General features: G+C 49.6%; 1 protein-coding gene across 8 annotated transcripts in view; it reads left to right on the plus strand.

The window, feature by feature from the left end:
- Window positions 1–25899, plus strand: part of SLC8A3 (solute carrier family 8 member A3) — a 152995-nt gene that overhangs the window by 21054 nt on the left and 106042 nt on the right. The window contains exon 1 of one of the 8 annotated variants that reach the window (XM_076344780.1): window positions 12470–13000. The exons of 6 other annotated variants lie outside the window; for them this stretch is intronic. The gene's annotated coding sequence lies outside the window, so the exon portion shown is untranslated. Of the gene's footprint in view, window positions 1–12469; window positions 13001–25899 lie in introns of those variants that run through there. One more of the 8 variants, XM_076344782.1, reaches the window with a different exon arrangement.

A 25899-nucleotide genomic window follows, 5' to 3' on the forward strand; every position in this document is an offset into this window, starting at 1 on the left:
GGCAAACCAGATTTTGCTGTAGGATGCAGAAGGCGGCAGAGTGAAGGTAGCTAAGGTGGTGTGCTCAGAGTATTACCTTCGCCATGGTGCAGAGCAGCTGGGACAGGGAGGAAGGGAGAGGGGAAGGGGCTTTGTGCACCTTGAGAGAGCTTTCCTTGCAGTGGGCAGAAAAAGTGGGGCTAGAAAAGCAAGTACTGAAGCAGTTCATCGATGTCTTGGTGAAAGAGGCAATAGTTGTGACCTTAAGCCTCAGACAAGAGAATGGGGAAGGCAGGGAGAGGAGAAGGAGGCTCCTGGATGAAAACCATTTTCATCAACAGTTCAATTTTCTACTGTAGCCAGAGCTTGTGCCTCATTCATGTACATCTCTAAATCAGATACACTTCATACTCCTGTTCTTTGGCTGCGCACTAGACACAACAAGTGAAGGCAGGAAATTGAACACCGGACCGCATGTCTGCGGCTGTGGGGAACGCGATGGCATTAGCAATCTGACCAAGTGTCTCTTTCTGGTGGCCCCAGAACTCACTGAAATACAGTATAGAGCCTCAGATCCAATTTCCTGCTCTCCTTTATCCTGGGTGTACACGTCAGAGCGACCGCCTGTCGTTATCAGGTGATCCATCATATTAAAACAAGGGGGAAGGAAAAAAAGGAAAATTAATGCTTTGCAGTCTTTGAAGTACTTCCCCTTTCCTCCTAGCCCATAAAACTTTGATTTAGTTTTGTATCCTGGCTCAAGGGTTTCTCTCTGTCCCAGTGCTCTGATCCGCTCAGTCCAGTTTGGACACTGGTGGAAACCAAGCAGTACCTGTACGCACATGTGCTAACCTGGCCCACGCTAGCCCTCCCTTCTGGACAGGGTTGAGGCAGGTGCCTTGTGGGACTGTCACTTCACCTGTGCTGGCTAACACCATCCCATGCCAGGGAAGCAGGAGAATTGTTGCTGCCTCAGGTAATCCCGTTCCCCACCTGCTTCATTAAATAATACACAGTCAGAGTGTAATGCCAGGGTGGCGTGCGAAGGAGGAGGTCCTGCAGTGTGCAAGAAGGTCTGCAGGCTCTGTCAGGAGGTCTCCATGCATGTTGCACTCTTCTCTTTGAGAGGCTGAGACAGCGCCAGTGGGACTGCAATAGCTTCCAGTCCAGCTCAAGGTCAGGAGCAAACCAATGACCTGTTTGCCTGTGATCTTGCCTTTTAGTAGGAGACATCAACTCAGCAGTTGTCGTTAAAGGTCTGTTATACTCCGCGAGGGAGCTGGTGGCTGTGATGTTCAAATGTCATTCTGCTTCTGCAAATTCCCCTTGGAAGGTGTTGGACACAGCATGCTTCGCTTCTTGCCCTCCACTGCTCTGCACTGCTTCTCCAGGCTCTTCAGCAGCTCTCGTAGTGTAGCGTGGACTATACTGCTCACAGTGACAAAGTTCAAGTTAATTTTCATAGGAACAGGATTTGGCTTGATCTCATCAAAACCTGTACTCTGCTAAAGTAACTGGAAGCTCTCAGCATCTCCCTCTGTGTGCTGCAGTAACATTGGGCTGGTCAGGACCTCGTTGCTCTTGTCTCTGTAAATGCATTGGGTGAGGGAGAGGTCCCCCATTGGCAGCTGTGGATGGGGGTGAGGACGGATTGTCCTCAGGTTCTCCAACAGCCCAGAGAAGGCTGTCCAAAGTTCATGAGTTTGTGTTTTCTGAATTGGTCCTACAAGATGTGGAGACCCTTGACCTGGCTGAGAGCAGTGCAATGCTCGGACAGTTAAGACAGTGGCTGGAGGCTGAGTCTGGGTGCTAGATGCTTCATAGCCGGGGCGCCTGGGCTCAGAACTCTACCCTTGCTGCTGCCGAGAGGTGCAAAAGCCTTTTCCAGGCAGCAGAGCTCTGGAGGAAGTGTGCAACATGTCTTATTTACTGTGTGCTGGTGAGAAATCTGTGAAGGGAACTTCCCCTGCTCAGCATCTCAGCATCCTGGGAGGTTTCTGTACTGGCACTCATCTGCATGTTTCCATCAAAGAAAAGAGGTGACCTGGTTTGGAGTGTTTTGTCTCATCGCTTTCCCCAGTGGTACCTGGGGTAAGGGGGGAGACTCAGTTGCTGAGAATGAACCTGCAGTTGCAATTGCATTCAGGAGAGAAAGGTTTCATGCCCCTACCTTCTGTGATGAAAATCGCAGTCATAAAATTAGTCGCTGATTTTGCACTTCCTGATACACTATGAAAATGATTAGACACAGCAGCAGCTGGGGGAGGTGATGGGACTCATTGAGGCTTTGCTCCTTCTAATAATATCTTTTTTTCTCTTTTATTTTTTTCCCTTTTTTGAACATACATTCATTGTTTGTGGAAGCTGGCAAAGGACTTAAAATCTCAATACACCCACCAAACAAGTCCAACAAGGGAGCTGCTCTTGCAGCCTGTCCCCTGACCGCATGGCAGCAGCTCTCTGTCTCATGAAGGCAGTAAACCATGAAGCCACCAATGAAGAAATGAGGATGAAAATGCGTCTATGCAGAGGCTAGATAAAGGGTGGTTCCTAGTTTCTGTCTTTCTGAAGGCATGATGAAATGAGCTTCACCTCATGGCTCTATTGCCTGCTTTTGTCCCTGCACACCCTTACAGGGACGGGATTAAAACCCTTACAGCATGTGGAGGGGGAGCTATGCCCTTCACCTCCTCTGGGTGCCTACGGTGGGTCTGGCAGTGACCCAGCCCAGGGGAGCCAGGGACTTGCTGCCAGGCTTCTGAGTGCAGTAGCTGACAGACGGCAGCCTGGAGGCATGATGATCCGCAGGATAGCGTTGGGCAGAGGGGAGATGCAGAGGGGATAATGCTCCACCAGCCACTGGAGGAGAGTCTTGGCCTTTTCCCCAGGGGTGGCTGTGGCAGCTGATGGCTTGGCTAGCCCGAGTCCCCTGGTAGCAGTCACAGCACTCTGCCTGTGCCCTGTAGGACATGGAGTCTTCCCTCCACCCTCCTTTTCAGTAACAAGAAAGTACTTGAAGAGGCACTGGAAAGATGTTAAGTGGAATGCCATGGGAATATAACCATACTAAGTAAGGGCTCAGTCCATTTCTAGATGCAGCTGAAACCTGTGAGACAATGGCAGTAGGGACAGCAGCTGAAGGGGGAGTGCAGCAGTTCATAGCAGAACCAGCTGAAAGGTAATCCAAGCACCGCAGGCCCTGCTGCTCTTGCAGTGTGAGCAAAAGCACATGATGCTAGGGAAGGAGGCTGCTTCGCCATGCTGCCGCTTCTGGGATGCCATTTTCTTTGTCTAGTAAATACTAACTTCTGTAATGAGCCACATAATGAGTGTGCTGAACCACACCTTCATCCTCTGGAGGGCATTGCAACCAAGTATTAAGCAATTAGCCCTTGCAGCAGCCTTGGGAGATGAGTAATGCCCCATTGCATTTGAGGAGTTGCCTGGTGCTGCTGAAGCTCCCAGAGTAAGCTAGGGCAGGGCTGGGAGCAGCAGGTCTCCTGGCTCCCAGTGAAGTGACTTGGTCTGCACACTGCTGGGACTCAGGAGCCTGTTCTGCTGCACGGGTGATGACTGGGAGATGTATCTGGAAATTGCTTCTGGCATTGTCAGTACTTTTGACTTCCAGTTCAAGAGTAAATCCAGGCCCTTCTGAGGACCTTGGATGCAGCAGATGTGAGCTGAGTGCAAGCTGGGGCAGTGAACACCATGTGGAGGCAGCAGCTGGGGAGCTCATATGGGTTCACAGATGCTCCTTGTCCCCAGGAGGAGGGGGGCTGATGGCAGGACAGGGGTGAGGGCTCTGCCACCCCAGAAGGACTCCTGCAGGACGCTCCTAGGGTATGGAAAAGGCAGGTATCTGAACCAGGACCTGCTCCCCGCACCCATTGCCCTCCACAGAGGTACCAGCACTGGGGAGGCAGCATGCTCCCAGGGGGCTGGACCCCACCTGCAGCTTGTCACCACCCTGCTGAGCAGCCTGCTCTGAGCACGCACCTGCTGGCTGCGCAGGTGAGCTAGGCCTCCCCGAGCACCACAAAGCTGCTTCTTCAGCTCCTGCCAGCACTGCAGGGAACACGGCTCTGCCTCTAGCTTCTGTGTGCTGCCTACCTTTGGGGCTTGTTTTCCTCTGAGCTCTGGTGTTTGCATGAAGTTCTGCTGCTCTTCCCATTAAGGTAAATGGCATCTTCTTGTGGTTTAGCCTTTGTAAAGGTCTTGTGGGGTTGGCACTTAATCTGCATGTATGATACCTGCTGAGAGCTCTGTTGGGACTTCTGGGTTGGGTTCCTGAGGCAAGGAGGCTGTGTGGTCTTCCTTTGCCAGCAGGTACCTATCTGTGCTCGTCTGATGGTCCCTCCCGTAGCTCTCAGACCTGCTAACCCACTGCAGGGAAATTTGGTGGCCGGGTAGCAGTTCCCAAACTCTTAATTTCCCAGTTGTGAGAAATAAGGCAGATGGCAGGAGGAAGGAGAGGCTCAGGATGCCTGGGCTGAGGGAAGCACCCAGTCTGTTAGGGCTCTACTGTGAGACACTGAGTGTTGCCAGCTGGGTCTTGTCTGCCCAGCTGTGCTGAGTGATGTCCAGCCGCTCCTGTCAAACGTGGTTCAGGTGGCTGCTGCAGCTGTGAACCTTGACAAATCTCCTACCAGCATGCAGAGATGAGGTGTTTTTTCTACATGGTGTTTCTGCTTGCGGCCCTTGGGATGAGGTTGGTGTATTTGGAAAGCAATTCTGTGAGCAGCCCCGTGTGACTGGTACTCCTGGAAGTGGGAGATATTTCTCTGTAGATGCAAGATGGCCAGCAGTGCAAAAATGAATGTGAAAAACCGCACAGACCAGAGGCTGTGCAAAATGGCCACAGCCTCCCTGTGCCAGGAGCACCAGGAGGATGCTGAGGGCCAGAGATGGGCAGACCGAGACTCTCCAGGCTGAAGTGCTTCTGCCGTTCCCAGTTATTCCACCTATTATCTCCAGAGCGAAACTCCTTCTGCAAGTTATGGGACACAAATTAGTTATCATAGAGAGAAAGAGCTGCTCCAAGCACACAGTTTATGTGATGTGTTGACAAAGAGCAACAGCTAAACCCACATCCCCACAGCAACAACACAAAGGGTGGTTTAAAGAGCGTGTGTGGCAAGAGGCACGAACGGGTGGGAGGTGGTGTACAGAAAGTGGCAAAGGCTGAAGGTAGGACTGTGTACAAAGTACAGGACAAAATACAAATTGTGTGGAAAAGAAACCCCTTTAAAAAGAAAAGCTGGGCTATAAAAGACCACCCTGTCTTTTGTGCACGTGTCTGAGTGTGCTTTTCTCCTCCACAAATTAACTTCCTTCCATCTGAATCCTTTTGACTACTCTGAGGGTGGGATCCTGTTGTCAGAGAGATACTGTGGGACTGCTTCAGGCTGTGATGGTGTGCCTAGGACAAGCGGGTTGTGTTCAGCAGGGTCTAAGCATATATAGGTATATGTTGCGTGCGCCTATGTCCTTTTGTGGTTGTGCATTTTTTTTTAAACATTGAAACAAGGGATAATACTCTTGTAAACTCAACTTCTAGGACAACCTGAATAAATTAATACTTTAAAGGATAACCAATGTTTTATCACTCAATCCAAAAACATGACACATATCAGAAGGACAGTTCGGCGACATAACTAGAGACTTAAAGTCAAGGCTTCAGTGCTGAGGGTGGTGGCGGACCTTGTGTGGAGTCCCTATGGCAGGCCTCTTCCCAGGGAGACTGTCTCTGCCCTACCATCCTCACCAGAGCAGTTTGGGGTCAGACCCTGCACCAGGAGTGCTCGTCCCATACGTGTTTCCTGGGTCCTGCCGGACCTGGACAGAGGCCACGTGTATCCTAGACACAGATGCTTCTCTCCAATCTCTCCATGCACAAGCCATTCACTCCTTTAATTAAACTGTTAACTTTCATTAACAGCTGATGTTAATTTACTTTGTAGTTCCTTTTTCCCCCTGACTTTTATAAACCAGGATCAGAGTCTCCTGGAGGGAAGCATGGCTTTCTTCTAACTGCTCAGGGGAAAGAGTCAATCTGGCACTTTTCACTTTGTCCCAGATTTTTAAAGGAAGAGACACTATTGCATAGGAGACTTTTTTTTTTAGTAGGTCTCAGCTGTTTTGCTAAGAAAATTATTACATTGACCTTAGGGGAATAGTAAAATCTTATTCTATCTTTATCCAGCATTTATTGTTATCCCCATTGGGCTGTGCTATCAAGGTCTGTAGTTGTGCTGTCTGGTAACATCCCCTGAGGTTGGGGGCTTTCAGGTCTGGCATCCTGCATGCTCAAAGTGGAGACAAACCGTAGCCTGAAACCGTTTGCGGCCCCTACAGAAACTGCCGTGAGGTTAAGGGCAGGGACACCCACAACCGCACCAGCGTTTTCATGCCTGCGAGCTGAGCCCTGTGCTGGGCTCTGCTAGTGCAGGCAGGTGGCTGCAGGGTAGCTGTGGGTCCATTGGCCACCTGGGCTGCAAAATGGGTGGGAGAGTTTGAACGGCTGATGGTGTGGAAGACCCTTAGAAACTGGAAGCCAATACAGGGGACAACATGCTCCTGCTACCTATATGCTATCTGCAATATAACATAACCCTAACCGTTTTTCATTACCAGCAGCAGCACAATTTAGCCTGTTAGCAAGCTTGCTGGCCGTGGAGTAGCTTATCCGGAATTTGAAGGTGCAGGCACAAAATGAAGGGGGAAGACTTTGAGAGAGGCATGAGAAAGCCAGCCTGTGCATGGCGCTTGGCTGAAGCACCAGCTGCTGCTCTAGAATTGCTGTGAATGCTCCTCTCCGTGAAGAGCTGGCTTAGTTTTAGAAACGTGGATTTTTTCATGTTATTAACCAGCATGTGGTGCAGGAAGCAGAAGAAAAAAGCTCGGTGCCAGTGTTTAACGGGGAAACAAGAGTAGTAGAGGTACAATCGATTTTTGTCTTTGTTGGGTTTCAAAATCAATGAAATATGAGCTTTTCCCATTGATTTTTTTGAATTCAAAATTATTTTGGGAAGCTGTTAAATAAATTGACAACTTTGGGAGCCAAATCCTCTTCTAGGGCTTTGTAAGGCACATATGAGAACCCATCAGAATGTGCCGATATGCTTGCAGGCTTCTTACCATGCTAATATCTGTTGCTGTCGTCTGTCATGCCAGACCTCCTTCTCTGAGGCCAGGCTTCTTGGTCCTCAGTGAGAGTGGGGAGAGGAGCAGATCCAGTCCGTGGCTGTAATCTGAGCCTTGTGTACTTGTTCTGCGTCTGAGAAAATGGGTGTATTGCCAGCAGCGTTGGTGCTGGTTGCTAACTACTAGTCACTGCAGTTGAAAGGGACCTTCTGGATCTGCTTGTGACCTCTGTCCTGGTCACCCTGATGCTGTAAGCAAGAGAGTCCCATTGGTCCTTCCTGGAAAAAACTTATGTTATAAAACCCCTCCAAAACCATATACCCCAGTTTGTAACAGTTGCTATTGAGCTATTTCTTTAAGATGCCAACAAAGAAGGAAAGCCTCAGAGCTCCTCAACATGACAAGGTCCCCCTGAACAGCACCTGTGGTTGGCATTTAAAATGCTGGAAAAATCCCCTTTGAATGAGTGCTTGTTGCCTGCTCCAGGATGCACTGGCTTGCCAGGCCTTGCCCCAGGGTGTTTGTCCTGAGCGGGTATGCTCCACCACAGATGTCTACTTTCTCTGCACCCTGCAGTGGTCCATCTATGGATCAACACAGTTTCTGAAGCCAATACTAAAATGGAAAAATTTGGAATTAACATGTGTCCTGGGTTCCACCATGATCAAAATCTGGTTGTGAGGCGTGCCCTCACCCTCCATTGTCAGGTGGATTCTTTGGAAGATGTCATTTCTCATCCAAAGTTTTCAAGGGTTTGAGTTGCCCTGGACTCCCAGTGACTAGCTGTTATCTTTAGTTAGGTTTTTTTTTAATTTTTGGGGTGGTTGTACATGGTGTTTGAATGCTGCGTTAAGTTCCTTTAGGTCCATGTTCACTTACACAGAATACCCTTGGCAAGCCCAGACCAGGACATGTTTGTGGTATCAGTCACTTACACGTGGGCTTGTCTCTACATTGCTCTGCACTCAGTTGCAATGGTGAAGATGATCGCACAAGGAACCGCCCTTCCTTCTGAGCCAAACCTGAGGAACATGGCCTCTGACCCCAGACTAAACCTCCTGGGAAGCTCTGCAATGAGACTAGAGGATCTTATCACAACCTACACCTGTCACAGCCACATCTGTGGATCAGAGAGATTAAACCCATATTTCACGCCTTCCTGGTCAGTGCGCAAAGGACACACAAAGAATGAGCAATGCTTCATCCTTCTTTGTGCATCTGTGGCAGAAACCCATCTGCTAGGACCTGTGGAGGAATTGCCCACTGGTCACGGGAAGTGCCACGAGAAGAGCATGGACTGTCCCAGGTGTCCCATGGCTTGTCCCATAGGATCTTGTGCACTGTTGAGGATGTGTGTGTAAAGCCCAGCTTGGCTCTCAGAGCTGTAGTCATGTTTGCAAAGCAGGCTTTTGGGGGGGGGGGAAGCAAAGAATTTTACATTTAAACTGGGTTCATTTGCTCTGTAATCATGGATAGCCTTGAAGCTGCCTCCTACATGGTGGCTCCTTTCCTCTTTCCCCTAGAAAGTAATTTTTTCTCATATTTGGAACTTCATTTCAAGGCTCTGCAGATGCATCATACTAATAAATGTCACATTATTCCATCTCTTCTGACACGAATGTGATCAGCTGCACCTGATGAAAGCTGATGAGGGAGGAAAAGCAAAGCTATGAAAAAATAGCCTGACACATGACCCAGGTTCACTGAGACCAAATCTTGAATGAGAGAAGGGGGCTGTGCCAGGCCCTTAGATACAAACTTTGGGTCAGGAGCAGTTGGGCTGCTTGTATTCAAGCAACAAGGGCAAATGTAGATAGTGTTTGTGGCCATTCTTGGGTCATTAGGCCAAGGGCTGAAAGATTGGGGGAGGACAGCAAGATGGTGGGAGCAATTCCTACTGGCCTTGCTCAGCTAGAAATTTTCCAAGGAGAAGCCAAACCTGCAGCTTGTGATGTCTGCCATAATATAGCAGTAATATGGCCATATCCGCCTGAAATTTTGGATGGCAACTGTGTGAAATTCTTACCCATACATGCTAAGTGCATAGCTGGTGGGCGAAGGGGAAAGAATAGGTCCTTTCTGACTTGGCTAACACACTCCCAGAGTTTTTTCCAGAACTTGTAGAACACTGGCAGGTTTTTATGTCAATAGATGACAGCCTGGCAGAGCAAGTCGATGCCTGTTATGCACGTTGTCTTTATCGACAGTGCTGCTGTCGGCTACATTCTGCTGTCAGCATCTTTATTATCAGCACGGTTGCCAGCAGAAGACTGAAGCCATGGGATGCTGAAACTGTGGATTAAGTTAGAAAAATCTTCTCTAATCTTAGGTGGACAAGGAAAGGAAGAGCAAAGCCTGCATTTCTTGTTCCACTCCAAATCTCAAGAGCTTGGAGACAGGTTTGAGAGCGGGACTAAGGTCCTGATTGCTCATGGGGAAAAGCACCCAACTGATGCCTTTCTGGTTCGTGAGCAACGTTGCCTACCTGTGATTTGGGTTTCAGGTGATCATGAAGGAGTCTGGAGGGGAATGGGTTTTGCTTTACAAATTTTATATTTTTTTTTTTGTTGCTGCACATTGTAATTATTAATTATGCTTGTCATTCACAGAGGGAAAAGCTTTTATGAAAGAAATAGCGTGTGTTCCTTCAATACATTAGGATTTGATAGTCTTCCAGTGGTTTTGGTTTAGGTGAGGGAACACTTGAAACAAGTGATCTTGGTATTCATTAAAAACTGACATCCAGGCTTGTTTAGTGAGATTGTGCTAAGAAGCCCAGGAGCTTGAAATCCCTGTATTTTATTTGCTAAAGCGAACATAAACAAGAAGTTGGGGTTTGTTGGGGTTTTTTTTTAATGTATTATTATGTAAAGGGTTTGGATGCTTTAATCCCAGGTTAGTACCTTGCAAACACACCTTTAAGACTAAGGAGATAAAAAAATATCATATACTCTCTCTTGTGATGTACAATTTCTGCCTGAACTGAGCAACGTAAGACCAGACCCATATGGAAGGGAAGGAAAGAGGGAAATGCCTGGGAGCATTTCTTAAATGTGTTAGGCATGATTTTATGTATTGAGTTGAGGAGATGAGGTGAAACAAAACATCTGTGTACAATAAAGAGCTCTGTCTGTCTTAAGTTATTGTCAACTGTAAATTTGTGTGTCCCCCCCAGGGCTTGTTCCCGCTGATGAGCAGTTTGTACCACTGTTCCTCCACTCCAGACCTGCTCTCGCCCAGCCTTAAACACAAGCAGTTGTTTGGAACTGCCTGACAACGAGCCATGGGTTGGGAGAGTTCCCCTATGCTGGCCGGTGCAGTTTCCTTCCCTCGATGTTGGAGGGGACTGGAGAGCTGCCACCCTTGGGGTCTGTTCCCCCTGGCAGGGGTGTGAGGTTTGGAGATGGCTGCCTGGAGATCGGGTGACACTGGCCAGCACCAGGGTCCCTGCATACACCCAGTCTTGGGTTTCAGCCATTGATGCTGCACTGTTGATTTTATATGTCAATGTTAATAAGGGCTCTTCCAGAGCTCCAGTGGGACTGTTGGGCATTTTAACGCCTTGGCCCACACGTGCGCATGTTCCTGTGTGCCCCCAGGCGCCGGGAAGCCCTTCCCCTCCCTGAAGTCACACAGAAGCATCATCCAGGCGTGCAGCCCTGTGCAGGGCTGGCCGGCACCCGAGCTCAGGCACCTTGGCACGTGTTAGATCTCGCTTTGTCCTCTGGCCCACGTGCCATGTTCCCACCTGGTACACTGCCTTGCTTGGGTTATTTGGGGACAGCAGGAGCAGCAGATAATATTTGGGGAGATACAGGGCTGAGTCTGGGACCCACGGGATGTTCTGCAATCTTCTGTGCTGCCATCTTCTACTTGTTCATCCCACCTGGCAGCAACCATGTCCCCTCGTGACCTCCCCCGGCTGCCCCTCTGTCTCTGGGTTTCCTCTAACTAATAACAGTAAGTAGCCAGACCAGAATGGGTAACTGCTCTTCCAGGTCTCTGGATCACTTCTGTGCTGAGGTGTGGGGCCAGGGGCTGCCCTGTGGAGCCATAACCAGAACATACCAGCTGACTTTCAGGGACGTGGTGGTCTACACTTTCCTGCAGGGGACCACAGTCCGTCTGCAGCTTTCCTTACCCGTTTTTAGCAACATGAAGTAGATGGAACTATTTCACATGTCACCCTCCCAGTAACCGTTTTGCTGCCCTTTCCCCTTCCCTTGTTGTACATCTCCTGCCTGTACCTGGTTGAGGTAAAAGCTGTTGCCCAGTGTAGGACTCGGGCTCAGGTTTCTTGTGGCAGTTCACCCAGCTGCCTTTGACAGGGATGGTTTGCACTTGCACATGTGCTCGAGTCTCACCAGGAAGCTTCTGCTCTCTTATCACCTCACGAGGTAAAGGGAGTCACCAGGGACAACGGAGTGGGGACAGCTTCTCTCTGGAGGATGAAACAGCCCATCCTTTGGCAGAATGGCCCTGTATCAGGGATCGTTGCTGTATAGTACATGGGCTTGTATGTATGTACAAGCCACGCCAGAAGGTAAATCTCTTGGAGACACACGTCTGCCCGTAACTGCTGTAGCGAAAACAGAAGGGATCACAAGGCGAGACAAACCTGTGTGCAAACATCATGATGTGTCTTGTGCAAGGCATAAAGCTACTGTCCGGTTCCACCGCCCTGGAAACCAGCCCCCAGCCATCTTCTGCCAAAGCCAAATAGCAAGTTTGGAGGCAATGTGTATTTTTTACCTTAAAATGACTTGCTGTCTCACAACTTGTTATTTGACTTTGGTTAAAAAAAATGACTGGGTGGTTTCTGCAAGCACAAACCAAAGCATGCAGCTTCAAATGGATACCAGGACCAACTCTGCCTGTGTAATTACATTGCCTGTATTTAATCTCTCAGAAGTGTTGGCAGATGCTTTAAATTTCAGATATGCAATCAATATCTTCTGCTCTGAGGCTCAACTGCTGTGTTCTCCCCCTCCCTTGCTTGAAATACACAAAGTCAAGTCAATATACTTGGAGGGTACAGGAGTGATCGCTGCTCAGTGAGTGTATATTTCTATCTATATATACCCACGGAGATCTCATAGAGATGTGTGTGTGTGAGTGTGTGCGCATTACATGCCTTTATTTTGGAAAAGGTTTGCTCTGGCTTCGTCGTGCCTTGCTTTAAACGATCTGAAAATCCCCCCCTGGATTCGGAAGAATAAATATGCATGGCTTGTAATTCTGTTGCAGCTCTCGCTCCCAGCTGATAGGGTGACGTGGAGTTTGGAGACTCGCAGATTGGCTTTTTGATTTGGCTTCTTGCTGCAGTTGTGCAAACCCCGCTGGCTCCCAGAAATCAGGCTCAGCGCTTTGCCGTGCACCGTAATGCTGGGAAGCCTGGACCGAGCCCCGATGGTGTGAGAGCGGGAGCAGGGGAAGCCCAGCAGATTCAGTGACAATCTGGGGTACAATCTATTTTCTCTTCCCCCCTCCCTCGACCCCCATTCATCTCCGTCCTCCTCGGCCTCCTCCCCCTTCGCCAGATCTCCCTTCCCTCCCCGAACTCCACCGCACGGAGCTGAAGATCAAGGCTGGTGGATTTATCAACATTTTACCTCCACCCCCACCCCCTTTTCCAGATGCACCTCCCCGCTCACCCTGACAGCTGCAAAAGAGAGCACAGGTTTTGTAGCGAGCAAGGCAACTTGGACTGACATGCAAAGGCGAACCCCCCCCGTACCCGCACACACCGTCGGTGAATCACCGGGAGATGCGATGAGCTCCCTTTAGGAACCGGAAGGATTTGTACTGGGGAGCCAGCGGAGCCCCCCCCCTCCCCGCCCGACCCTCCAAAAAAAAGTCAGGAAAGCAACCAGAAGGGGTAAGTAAGAGGGTGCTCCCCCCTGCTCCGCAGGAGACGCAAGGCTGGCGGTTAAGTTTCCTGCTATCAAGTGGGGCTTCATGCCTTGCGTGCGAATGGCCGTGGAGCCGGGGGTGCTGGGGGGGCGGAGGGCTCTTTGCAGGCTCATCTGCGGGCTGGAGGGGGGGAAGGCGATTTCACGTTGCCCAGGCGCTGGGAGCTCGCTTCGTTCGTGCCGTTTTCCCGGAGCCGCGGCGGCTCCGTGTGTGTGTATGTGTGGGTGCGTGTGTGTGTGCTGCGGGGGGAGGGCTTTGCATACGGCGCGGAGCGGGCGCTGCGGGATGGATGCGCGCCGGGAAGGGGACGCCGGGCCGGGCCGGGCGCTGCGGGGCCGGGGCCTGGCGGAGGGAGGGAGGCAGCGAGCGGTGGGAGCCGCCGGGCTCCGGCGGGGCGTGCGCGGCAGGGAGCAGCCCGAGCCCGCGGCACCGTGCGCGGGGGCCCCGGGATCCGTCCCGCCGCCGGGCGGGGGTGCCCCGGCTCGGCACGGCTCGCCTCGGCGCGGCCCGCAGGGATGCCGGGGGGCACGGGGGGGCGGCTCCGCCCGGGGCTGCCGGGCGGGGGAAGCACCTCTCATGCAGTGCTATAAATTTCCTTTTTTTAAACATTTTCTTTTTTTTTAATTTTTTCTTTTTTTTCCGCCGGGGGGGCCGGGCCGGCCCGGGCCAGCCCCGGCCGCGGGGCGGGGGCGCCGGGGCCGCCGTACCGGGCAGCTGTCGCGCTCCGTCCGCCGAGGCCGGCTTGTTTACCCCGGGTGTCAAATATAGCTGCTGCGCCAGGCTCTGCCCTAAATAGGGCACGGGGCCGCTTGCGGGGCCCCCGCAGCCCCCGACTGGCAGGGGGAGAGAAATGATACACACACGCGCACACATACGAGCTGACCTAAATGTTGGGTAATTTCATACTCTGCCTCCCTCCCAGCCTTGCTTCAGGGCTTTATTTTTTTCACCTGTGTCTAAAGTATCGATCACCCTGGGTCGGAGATGAAACCGTTGCAAGTGTTTTGGGGTTTTTTTACTGTTGTTCTAAAACGTGAGGCTATGGCCACTTCCCCCTCCTCCCCCCCAAGTGGAGCTGTAGCGTAATGGTTGGGTTCCTGGCTCTTGGTTTGTTCCTGGGCTTGTTCTGGGGATTTCACCCTAAAAATCTGTTTCAGATTTAAGGTGAGATGCTGGAGGAACTGTGGGGGTGAGAAGGGGTGCCTTATGCACGTCCCCCCCTCCTCGTGCTTATATCTATATTCCTTTAATTCCTCGCATCTCTTCATAGAGCAAAAGGGTGATTTTGTTGCGAGGACAGGGCTGGAAGACTTAGGTAACAGTCAGCGGCATCTTCCCGTTCAATAGCACTCATCCCGTGCTCTCTGGGAGCCTGGCGGGAGGCCCGGGAGAGCAGAGCTGGCTTTGGGGGACTGCTGAGACACAGAGGCCTTGAAGGTGCTCCGTAGGTTTGGTGCAGCAGGGAGAGGCATCGCTCCGCCGCGGCACAGGCATTTCTAGGGAGTCCCTAATCCTGCTCCATCCGCTGCTGTTGCAGGTGTTTGTTTACCCTGATCGTGGTTTAGCTAAGAAAGTAAGTTGTGTTTGGTGCTTACGTTCAGGCTCCTGTGGTCATCTGGAACAAGACTTGTTTCCTGAGCAGAAGTAGTGATGTTAGGAAAGAGCACGTCCAGCTACTGCCGAGGGCCGGCTGGGGAGGAGCAAGAGCAGCCCAGGAGCCCTCAGTTCTGCTGTGAGCATGCAATGTGATGGCAGTCAAATCGGTTACCCCCCTATTGTAAAATAAAGGATGTAATATCAACCAGGGTGGGGAAGAAGAGGACTGAATGTGAATCGATAGAGAGCCCTAGGTAAAAGGTGCGGTATAGCAGCCTATTTTTTTTCCCCAAGCCAAATGTGAGTCCTATTCTAGTAAGTGGGTGGTTCAAGCATTTCCCAAATGCCCAAGGTATGACAGATTCTGGTAATCCTGCTGCTGAGGTCCTGTGTGAGGGCACTAGAGATGCAGGTAGGCTCCCAGTCTCTGGCAAGCCTCCAGCATGCTGCTGGGCACGTTGTTTCCTCTCCCTGGGTCTCATCTGTATCGTTAATGATATTTTTCTACCTGCATGGGGATTTGGTGAGGACACGGTTGCAATAATTAGTGGGTGACAGGGTGCGAGAGGGAAGGTGGATGTATAGCCATCCTAACGCGACTCTGCATAGCACTTGTCCCTTCCAGAGGAATTGCCCCCTTCCTCTGCAAAGCTGCCACCTGAGAGGATGGCGCCTGGGATTGCAGATGCCATCGCCAGGCAGGATAGTCCTTTCCATCGCCCTGGGCAGCGTGGGAAGCATGCTCTGCGCTGTCTTGAACACCAGCACCCAGAACAGGAGAGCACACATGGAGCTGGACACCAAGCATGGCCTGGGTCATGCACCACACTGTGCTCCACAGGCTCTTGCTGGGCTGATGTGAGAGCAGGAGCTGCCCCATCCGACCGGGGACCACTTTGTCGTTGGGACTCATGGGCCGTCATTCTGCGTGGCGCACTCAGGGCACTGCTCCTCAGCTTGGCTGGCTTGTAGGACGGAAAGAGGCACCCAGGGACGAACCTGGCTTCCCTGCTTCCTCTGCCACCTTCTGGAGCTGGTGGGGCTGAAGTTAGATGAGGCTGGTCTGTGTGTGGCAGATCCTATGGTATGGCTGGTAGGACAGGAAAGGGTTTTTCTAAGGTCCTGGGCTGACCCGCTGCCATGTCATGCCTGATCGCACATGCATCCCTCGGTTTCAGATGTCCTGAAGCCATCTTCAGGGGGTCCTTCCTGCAATAGGCATCCTCCATCCCCAAGGTAGGGAAGTGCCATAACAGAGTGTGTCAGCACTTTTATTAGAAACCAAGTTAAGATGTATTCCCTCCACCAATATTTTCAATTGAAGCACTATACACATAAATGGTCTGTCTGTCAGGTTTTTGTTTGCTTGTTTTAAACAAACAGCATCAGTCTCCTCCCCTAAGCTTCCCCAATGACCAAGTGGCGTTGACAAATAGTTCCTTGTTCTTTGTTGCTGTCATGTTTCAGGTGCCTTTCATGTGCTTCAACAGTTAAAAAGATGGCTTTGATTGCCAGCCAAATTTCTTTTCTTTTTTTTTTTTTTAATCACGCAGTAATATCTAATTCTGTATTTAAAAAAAGTGAAGGAAATTAAATTACACAGACAAAAAAAATCTTCTTAATATGGAAAAAAAAATGTCTGAAGCCAGGAAATTGATAGTTGTGACACTTTGTCTACCATCACCCACTGTGTTTAGGTATTGTGGCATAGATTAATACTGTTGTTGATTTAATGTTTAGATAACGGTAACTCCTAAAGGCATCAGCCCAGGTGGGGGCCCATGTTTTGAAGTGCCATACAGATGTCTAATAAATGATAGTCTCTGTCCTGAAGAGTTTTGTGCATTGAGAGATACATGAGATCACAAGCTGTTCTTGGGGCACCTTTAAACCACCTTCTGTACTGGTCCTACATTTGATGATTTCAGTGATGTGGGGCTGTGGGGTTTGAGGCTGAAGACAAGCTTGCTGTCCCTGCACACCTCCAGAATGAAATCTGGGAACCACCTCGAGTCTCCTGGAGCTTGAGTGGGCTGCTGGGCTGCCTGGGGACTAACATGGTACAGACAGTAGTTGGCTTCCCTCCTTCCCCTCTGCTCTCTCTGCCTTAATGCTTTAAACTGTAAACTCTGGTTGAGGGCCATCATGGATGTGTGTGCGCAAAGTTCAGCACGATGGCCTCCCAGTCCCCCCTCTAGGCATTTCTGTCACAGGGTTTTGCAGGAATAGCAAGGCATCAGGCGGCAGGAATGTGTCATGCCATTCTGAAGGTACCACCACCACCTCATCTTGCCAGTGTTGCAGTGAGAAGACCTGGGTGCTGTTGTTCCTCTTGTACAGCATCGTAAAGTAATTAGTTCACCCCATAAGACACATTTATAAACAGGTGGTGATCATGCCCCCATACTCCTTCAACTCTCAATTTTCTGGTAATTCTGTCTTTAAATCCGCTTGCTGGAGCCTTTGATTACACAGCTGAGCTGTTGCTGATGTCTCTGACAGTTGACATCATGGGAGAGAGGGGAGCTTAGGGCTCTTAACATTTCTTTTATGATAGCTTGTTTTCTAACTAAACACTCCAATGAGGATTTTCTGTCATAATAAAACAGGGAGCTTTTCCAGAGCACTCAGATTTAGGGAGAAGCTTCTGTTTCCATTCAGCATTTCCATTCACTAGCAGATTATTTCAAGGCTGCAAAACTGGACTTGCTCTGTTTGCTGCCTTCCTCTACTCGGCTGTCTTTTTACCTCAGCCTCCTAACTCAGGACAGCAGCAGAGACAGCCAGGTCAAGAGCAATCAGAAATACTAAATATCCTATGCTGCTGGGCATGTTTTGCAACCAGGGAGGTGTCAGAGAGTTTTAGAAATTATAGACACATGAGGCTGCATTGCCACTGCTTTCATCGTCACCCTCTCCTAGGCTGGTACTTGGAGGCTGGCTCAAAGCAAACAGCAGCACTCTCCACCAGCAAAGCAGAATACAGTTTTAATCAAAAGAAATGTAGCGATGGAGGGATGTACCTGTGAGAGGGCACTTAGATCTGACTGCTGAGGTTGTGTTGAAGGTGACATGTCCAGGAGTGAACAGGGGCCTCCAGTGCCGACACTGCAAGACGCGCTGCCATTTCGTATGCTGCATGCTGGTGAAAGCTGGTTTCCTTCCCTGGGCCAGAACGGGGGCAAAAGCAGGGAGAGCTAGAGCATGTCTGCACCTTGCTCTGTGGTCGGGCTGCAGCTCACTCTGGATGTGTCCTAGCTACCCTCAATGCGAGTAGTGGTAGGAGGGAGTCTGTCACCAGGGTCCAGGCAAGCTGTGAAACCCACTGCTGCCCCAGTGCCACAGCTCCCCACACCCAAATTGGGGAAGGCAGCGCTGCCTCCGCCATGCATTGCTGGCCCACCCCGGCTGGTGACAGATGGGGACTCGGAGTAATGCTCTGTGTAAAGAAGCCATCCTTTTGCCCTCCATACTGTTTGCTGTCAGGAAAATTTGTTTTGGGGCATTAAGGCCTGGATGTCTTGGTTTACCACCTTGAGGTGGACCTTCCTTGGTGTAATATTTTGATGTTGAGCTTAAAGTTCACCTTAATAAGCACCTCTATCCTCTTCCATGGTTTTGGTTGGGATTACTCAGTGACCCTTGAACACGCATGTTGGTTGGGAAAAATGGAGGTGGAGATGTGACTCTGCCTTTGCGTAGCAGGACAAGGCTGTTAAGTGGTCCAGGAGGTGTTGCAGGATTCACTGCTGCGAGAGGCAAACCTGCCCCTGCCCATACAGCTAATGCCCCTGCCGTGCTTGTCATTTGTACCTTGGTTTCTACAGCCTTCCCACCCTGGCTGCTTGTTCCTGCTCCTGTCCCACCCCCTGCAGGGTACTGGCCCAGTGGCACGTGTGGCCAGGTGGTGGGTTCAGCATGCTTTTCAGCCACATCAGTTCCTGGTCCTTATTCATGGCATAGTCATGCAAACAGTTAACGCCAACAAAAAAGGGAGAGCTAGTGCAGAGTGGTAACAAACGACCAGAGGTGGAAAATGTTCAGGTTGGCTTAAGAAGCCCTGCTTCCACCTGTAAAGCTGCTGCCTGAATTGCCTGCAGCGGTTAAGGCTTGGAGTTGGTTCAGCCTTGAAGTCTGCTCTTGATGAGATGGATAGTCCTGAATGCAAATTAGTTGCAAAGAACCTAAGAGTGATGGGGTTTGCAAAGCACTTCTTAAGCTATTAAGAGGCCCAAGAATCAGCAAGAAAAAAAAGACAAAATAATTTTTAATATAAAATCTTCCCAAGAACATGCACAGGGGTTGATCCTGATTTAAAAAAAAAAAAAAATCAGAGAGTCTAGGCCAAGCTATTTCTCAGATGCAACATGCCAAATGGACTCAGGTTCCTCAAGAAGAGAATAAAATGAGAACTTCCCCTCCGCTCTCAGTTCTTTCAAGTCCCTTGAAAGCTTCACACTAGCACTCAGCACTTCATCAACAACAATCTCTCCATGTTGAAGCCTCCAGACTGCATTCCCTGGCAGTGCAAGTGGGAGCAGTGCCAACTGTTTTATTAGGTTTGCACCCATGAAACCCACTAGCCAGGAAGGACCTGACTCCTTGTCCTCATGAGGCCGCAGCGGGCTAAGTTTGTGCTGCTGCCCTGCGCTCGTTGAGGGTGCTGTACTTAGCCAGTATGTGAGTCCTGGGGGAGCTGCCTGCCTCGAGGCTAACTGGGGGTCCCCATGGGAAGACCTGAGGACCAGAGTGAGGTGGAGGTCTCAGTCCTGTTGTCTTCAAGGTGCAAGGCAAGGTGGGTCTCTCCGTGTGTGCTTTTCCTTTGCGAAGGATCCAGATGGGGAATAATGACATGCTGCTGCTTTTGTTTTGTCAGCCCCCAGACAAGAATGAGCCTTTCAAAGCTTGTGTCATAGGAGGCAAGCAGAGGGGATGCTGCTGGAGTTAGACGTGATGGGGTATTCTCCTGTCTGAGCATCTTGGAGATGGGTGCACTAGATGTTGCCCTCACATAAATTACCACCTGCTCCCACTCTTTAAGCATCATTTTTTCCTTCCATTTTAACCTTCTAGAGTAGTTTCAGGTTCACTTCTTCTAGTAAATGTTTCCTTTTCTCTAACTTAAATAATCCATCTCCCCAAAGCTGACCTGACAGATGTTTCCCCTGCAGTGACCCTGTTGCACACAGCACACTTCATGAAACCCTGGCTTCTGTGGGGAAATGCAGCACCAGCAGTGACCCTGCTGGTGTCCCAGCTAAAAATAAAGCCTGTCCCTCCTGGCAGTGTTGGGGTTTGCTTTTAAGTAAGTAGGCAGTTTTACCCATTGGCTGCACTGTGTTCTTGTGCCAGGCAGAAAGCACAGCTTAACCTTCAGCTGCCTCCCCTCTGGGGAATCACACCGGTGGACTGAAGGTGAGAAGTTGCTCAGCTGCACTTGGTGCACCTACGTCACTCCCAAAAATCTGCCGGCTTGCTTGTTGCCTGCCTAGATCCATCTCCTTGCTGCTTCGTGCATCCCATTCCTCCTTTCCCCAACTCTGGCCTTTTCCCTCCTCTGCTTTTCCTTCAGAAATATATAGAAATATATAGATTTCTTCATGATTCCCCAGTAACTACCCCAACTCCCCACTTCCCACAACAATTCCATGCCTTCTAGCTTCCCAGTCTTTTAACAGCATCCCTCACATGTTCAACCCCCCATTTATCCTCTCTGCGTGGCTTTCTGCCTGTCTCTCAGGTCCATATGGGCTTGGCTGCTGGGACAAAGCAAGAGGTTGGCCCAGTCAGGAAGCAGATGCTCAGTTGAGAAGAGCCTTTCCAACTTTCGCTGTACATACACATTAGCAAGTTTCACAAAAAACGGTAAACAAGTGGTTGAAATATGCTCTGGAGCAAGAGGAGGGATGCATCCTGGCTGGTGAACCTATGGATATTTTGAGTATTTCCATGCACATCTAGTTTTCCTTTGAGTCTTCCAGTACTTACCTTAATTTATTTCCTATGGCATTGGGTTCCACAGATTGCACAAATGCATAGCATAGAATTTAAAAAGTTTCCAGTGCTCACTAGATAAAATACCCCGAGTCTGGGAGCTTTCTGTTGGTGTTAACCTCAAACTTCTTTTGGCCTGGTTGACCAGCTCTGTCCCTCTGACCAAAGCTGATTTCCCGGAGAAGGCTGAGGGAGGGGACGTGGGAGTTGTGCTTGGTCATGGAGGATTCCAGAAACCTCATCTGTTTACCATTGCAAAGAGAGCACGAAGAGGTGGCATGGTCATAATTTGCAAGTATCTGTATGGGAGCCAACAGCTATCAGGCATGGCGGGCTGGCTGCAATCACCTAGGACAAAAGGGTGGTGGTCTCTCAGATGCCATGTTCTTATGCACTTCATGAAATGTGCACCAGAGGTGCTGGTGGCTTGCTGACCGGCTGGCCGGCACAGGGGGCTCAGAAGGGGCTGCAGTATGTGTTGCCTCTCGCTTGGCTGGTAGCTGGGTATGGGAAGGACCACAGGGGTTGCTGTGGGAGAAAGTGTCAGGGGAAGGGGCATGGAAGTGTTTGCGTGCCTGTCTGCGGGGAGAGCAGAGGGCAGGGAGAATGGGCAGAAGAAGGATTACTGCAGAGTGGAGGGTTGTTGGGATACAGGGCTCAAATTCATTGAAAACCCATTTTTATTCATTTGTCTGCTCATTGAGCTTCCACAGCAAAATGGATTCATTTCAAGGCTTTGCATGTCTTTAAAGTGGCCGTCCTTTTGTCAAAGACCTTTTGTGCTTGTTCTTTTACCTGTTTGTGTCACTGACCTGAACTAAATAGTAATGGTGGCTCTGCCAGGGGTAACAGTCTCCCCGTCCCACTGCTCCTCACCCACTGGTGTTTGGGGACTGTTGCTCCTGTTCTGGGCAAAGCAGGTTTTTCCATCACTTGTGACAGGTTTCCAAGATGACAGGAGTTACTGTCATCAGTGCTGCCAGGGAGAGCTGGGTTCAGGGCACCACCACAGAAGTACAGCTGGGCTTTCTGGGCTGAGGGAGCAGTAAGAAACTCCCAGTAAGACAGGGACCCTGCAATTTTCTTGCCTTAGCTTTGTCTTAGGAGAGATGTGGACTTCAAAGCAAGTAGAGTGCCTCTCAGTTTTAATCTTCTCTTTGCAGAAATGGATGGAAAGATAATTTCTGCAGTGCCTGAAGGGGACTCGAGCTCCTCAGTAAAACTGATGGAAATGTGGGACTACTAGCATCAATAAGGGAGGCTGTGCCCCGCAGTGGCAGGATAGAGGCTGCCCTCTCTCTTTGCCTCGGTGGCTTAAATAGACCGTGCAGCGGGTGGCTGCATGGGATGAGCATGTTATCCAAGCACCTACATTAAGCCAGTGACTCCTGTCATTGTACCTCCAGGATGAGGCACTTCAGGATGCTGATCCAAGGTGACACTGGGCACGTGGTGGAGACGAGAGACTCCAGGCCTTGTTTGCTGGGGTCTGGGGTTGTGGGGGGATGGAGGATTTTCTTCTTCCCTTGTCTCGTTTCAGTGCATTTGGCTGATGCGGTCATCTCCCATGACTCAGCTGCTCCTGTTGGCAGGACTAGTTGTAGCAAATCCGGGGCCAACATGGAGCACTGGGAGAAGGGAGGAACCAAGGCAGGATGGACGGGAATACAGTTGGTATGGAGGAAGCAGGCAGATGCCCCCCAGCTGATGTGTGTGACGTGAGTTGCAAAGAGGAAATAGATGAAGCTTTCCTTTTGGAGGTTTATGTTATATGAAATGTTGCCAAAGCTCCTCAGGCAGCTCTTCCAGTAGAATAAGCTGGCTCTGCTGACTTGGGCTCATTGGACCTATGCTGATTTACGCCAGAGAAAATCTGCTCCTAAGGTCCCTCTCTCTCTTCTTTCTTGCCAGCCTTCAGCTGATGGTATGCAAGTTGACTGGGCTGGAGAGATAGTCCTCACTTTTAAGATGAGTTTGTGTAAAAGGAGGCTTTTGGAGGGGAGGGTCAAGGGAGGGAAGCTGGTGTAAGCAGTGCTCTGCTTATTTTTTCCACTTTGGAGATAAACAACAGCATGATTATTATGTACTTTGCTAGGAAATTCTTCTGATACACGATGCCCTGCATCCAGTTTTCAAATGCTTCTCACCAGTGTCTAAGTTAAGACTTACTGACTGCTGGGAATTAGAGGAGTATCATTGCAGGCATGTTAGAAATGGCAAGGGAGGAGCCTCATCCTTTTCAGACAAGGTGCTTTGTTGTATGCACTGCTTCCAAGGTGGCATACGCATATAGGTAATCTTGATTTTTTGAATTTTCTTGAAGGATCAAGTCACGTATTTACCTGGCTTAGCCCTATGCCTTTTGGGTGTGGGACCTGCCCAGTGCTCTTGGCAGGAACCAAGAAATAAACCTCATGTCTTTCTCTGGAGAAGATAGCAGTGCCCTCTCATAGTCATCTGTTTGGTTTTCTGCAGGATTTTTAAATCATGTTTAGGTGTCCAGTGGAAAATCTGTGATTTCAGTGGGGTCAAGGTGTCCAAGTGGGTTAAAGAGCTGCTCCATTAAGCTTCTAACTACCCTGTGAAATCTGGTCCTTTGTGACTCCCTTGGTGAAATATCTGAGACACGTTGAGACAATGGATGGGGCAGAGAAGGAAGTCAGTGGTGCTGTAACAGTGAGAGAAGATGTGGGTATTGAGGGTGACTAGCTCCAGACGATATTTCGGATTACCTACCCTTGAGAGGACAGAGTGGGGCAGCCAGCCAGGGAGGGCAGAACTGCAGTTGAAACACAGACTGGAAGGAAAAAGGTGAATAATCCTTTCTGGTAATGCCATAGTGAAGAACAAATCTCCGTCTGTCTGTGCTATAGAGATCAGAGTGGCATATGGCTTTATACAGCCCACAAGGAAAGCCGTCAGAGGGTGGGGGCAGAAGAAATGAAGGTGGGGCAGCAGATAGCCGGCAGACTGCTGCCACTTACGGTAATTGCCGTAGCAGCTCAGCTTCCACTGTTTGTTGTCCATGTCATCTCTGAAATTACTATATGACTTGAGTCTGTAGCAAATAACAGAGCTAATATTAAGAGAGAATCTGTAAACAGCTAGTGCATAAATGAACAAAGAGCAATAAACAGCCTGGACTTACGAAGAATGAATTAATCATGGTAGATGTGAGGTTTTATTTTTTTTTAAAGCAGTTGCAGAATTAACAGCTGAAAAAACACTGAAGGATTGAGATATCTAAATTGTCAATAAAAGATACGTGGGGATATGTGTCAGTAAAGGGTGAGGGTGCTGTGGGTGAGGGTGCTGAGTTGAAATCTTACTTGATAACTATATTCAAATGGATAAATTTACAGGTTTTGGCACCTTCCAAGTGAAGTGGGAGGTATTTTGAGGATAACCCATAGCTCAGCGGGTCCCCTGCTGTGCTCAGATCTGCAGCAGCAGTGAGCATGTTACAGTGTATTTCCCTCCTCTCAGCTGGAGACCCTGACTTTGTGGTTGAAACTCTGGAAATCTCTGCTTTCCTTCTACACACGCCAGTCAGCACGGCACACCTCACGCAAGCCCCACCACGCTGGGGACACAGCAAACAGGCGGAGAGACCTTCGAAAGTGAGCAACACAGCGAGCTTGTTAAATCTAGATTTAATCTTTGCAACAGTCCAGTACCTCATGAAAACCTGTTGTATGGCAGAGCTGAGGGGTGAGACTTCACTGCCCAGGCTCAGCTTGCCTGCTCCAACAAGAGCAGATCTGCTGCTGGTTTTGGTGGGAACAGGCACTGAGGTATGATGCTCACAGATACCCGGCTGCTTCTGACCACCTTGAAGATGGAGAACCAGGAGAAGATCAAGATAAATGATTAAAGGGCAGCCTGGGCTAATTTATAAAGATTAAAATAAATTTGTGTGCTTTGGCCAAAGAATAACTGTGGAGGAGAACAGCTATTTACAAGTATCTGAAGCATGTAAATCTCAGGCAGGGAGGAGGATGGCTGAGAGTGCTCCAAGGACAGGATAATGAGAACTAGCAGCATAAATTTTCTTAATTTCATCCTAAATATAAGGAAGACGGCTAAAACCTCTGAGATAAATTACATTGTGGCAGAGTCTATATGGGAAGTTGTGGAAATGCCATCACTTGGGTAATTTAAAACTGGGCTGGACAAAGTGTTAGGAAATAATGTTCACAAGGGAACAATGCAGCAGTGGCCCGTGAGGCATGGACCAGGCACCTCTTCTGGCTCTGGTCTGACTAATTCTGTGAAACCTGTGCTAATTGAGCTAAGCGAGAGCCTTTCCTATCTATGCCATTTCTGTGCCCATCGCACAAAGCAGCGTAGAAGTCTTCGGTCTAACATTACAAATGACAAGCCACTTGTTCTCCACTGCAGCGGTGAAGATGATTTCTGAAGCGTAGCCTTCTCCTCCTCTTCTCCCCTCCCTGTTTTCTGCCTGGTTTCCCACTGCCCTGTTTGTGCTGCTTCTGCCTTCCATTCACTTTTTAAATATTTTCTTTCTCACCATGCCAGGTACAAGCCCTTATGAATAGACTTGTGGAGGGCTTATAATTTCTGATGTGTGTGATGTGGCATTTTTGGTAAAAACGTATTTTTTTCTGTATTCAGACCAAAAAAAAAGTCAGAAATTTTCTTTTTCCTTGGAGGAAAAGTTAAGAAAGAAACAGGCCCATTTCTGGAGGATCAGAGCAGTACGTGTCCCAGCTGCCGGGGTTAGCACCCAGCGTGGCTGGCTGGTGGCTGCCCCAGGAGCCCATGAGCCGGCAGGGGAAGGGCTCCCTGCCCGGCTACTTGTTGCATCAAGTCCCACACATCACATGGTTTGTTTCATTTGCCTCAAATGAGTGTTTTCTGTCAGAAAACTTGTATTTTTCTTAACTAATTCTGGATCTAAAGAGGGTGAGATGTGACTACAACACCTTTTCCTCTCTTATTTACCACTTAGCCCGCCTCTGTGTACAAATAACTACTGGCTCTGCAGCACAAATGCACTCTTGACAACAAATCCTAGGGTCTTTAATTGTAGCTGTTGCAGATCTGTCACCAGAGTGCTACTAAAGAAATGTCACGAGTTGCTGCTGTCACCTTTCCTCTAGGATGCTGTGAGTCACTAGGTGATAAGTTGCACTCTGATGGTGGCACCTGAACCAGCAGTATAATATGTCCGTGAAGCAGAGGCAGTAAATAACACACCCTGTGTGCTGCCACGGGCAGTACATAAAATGTCTTTTACTGATGAGAAGTTTT

The sequence above is a fragment of the Aptenodytes patagonicus genome, chromosome 7 (assembly GCF_965638725.1).
Source record: "Aptenodytes patagonicus chromosome 7, bAptPat1.pri.cur, whole genome shotgun sequence".
In the NCBI taxonomy this organism is placed as follows: domain Eukaryota; kingdom Metazoa; phylum Chordata; class Aves; order Sphenisciformes; family Spheniscidae; genus Aptenodytes; species Aptenodytes patagonicus.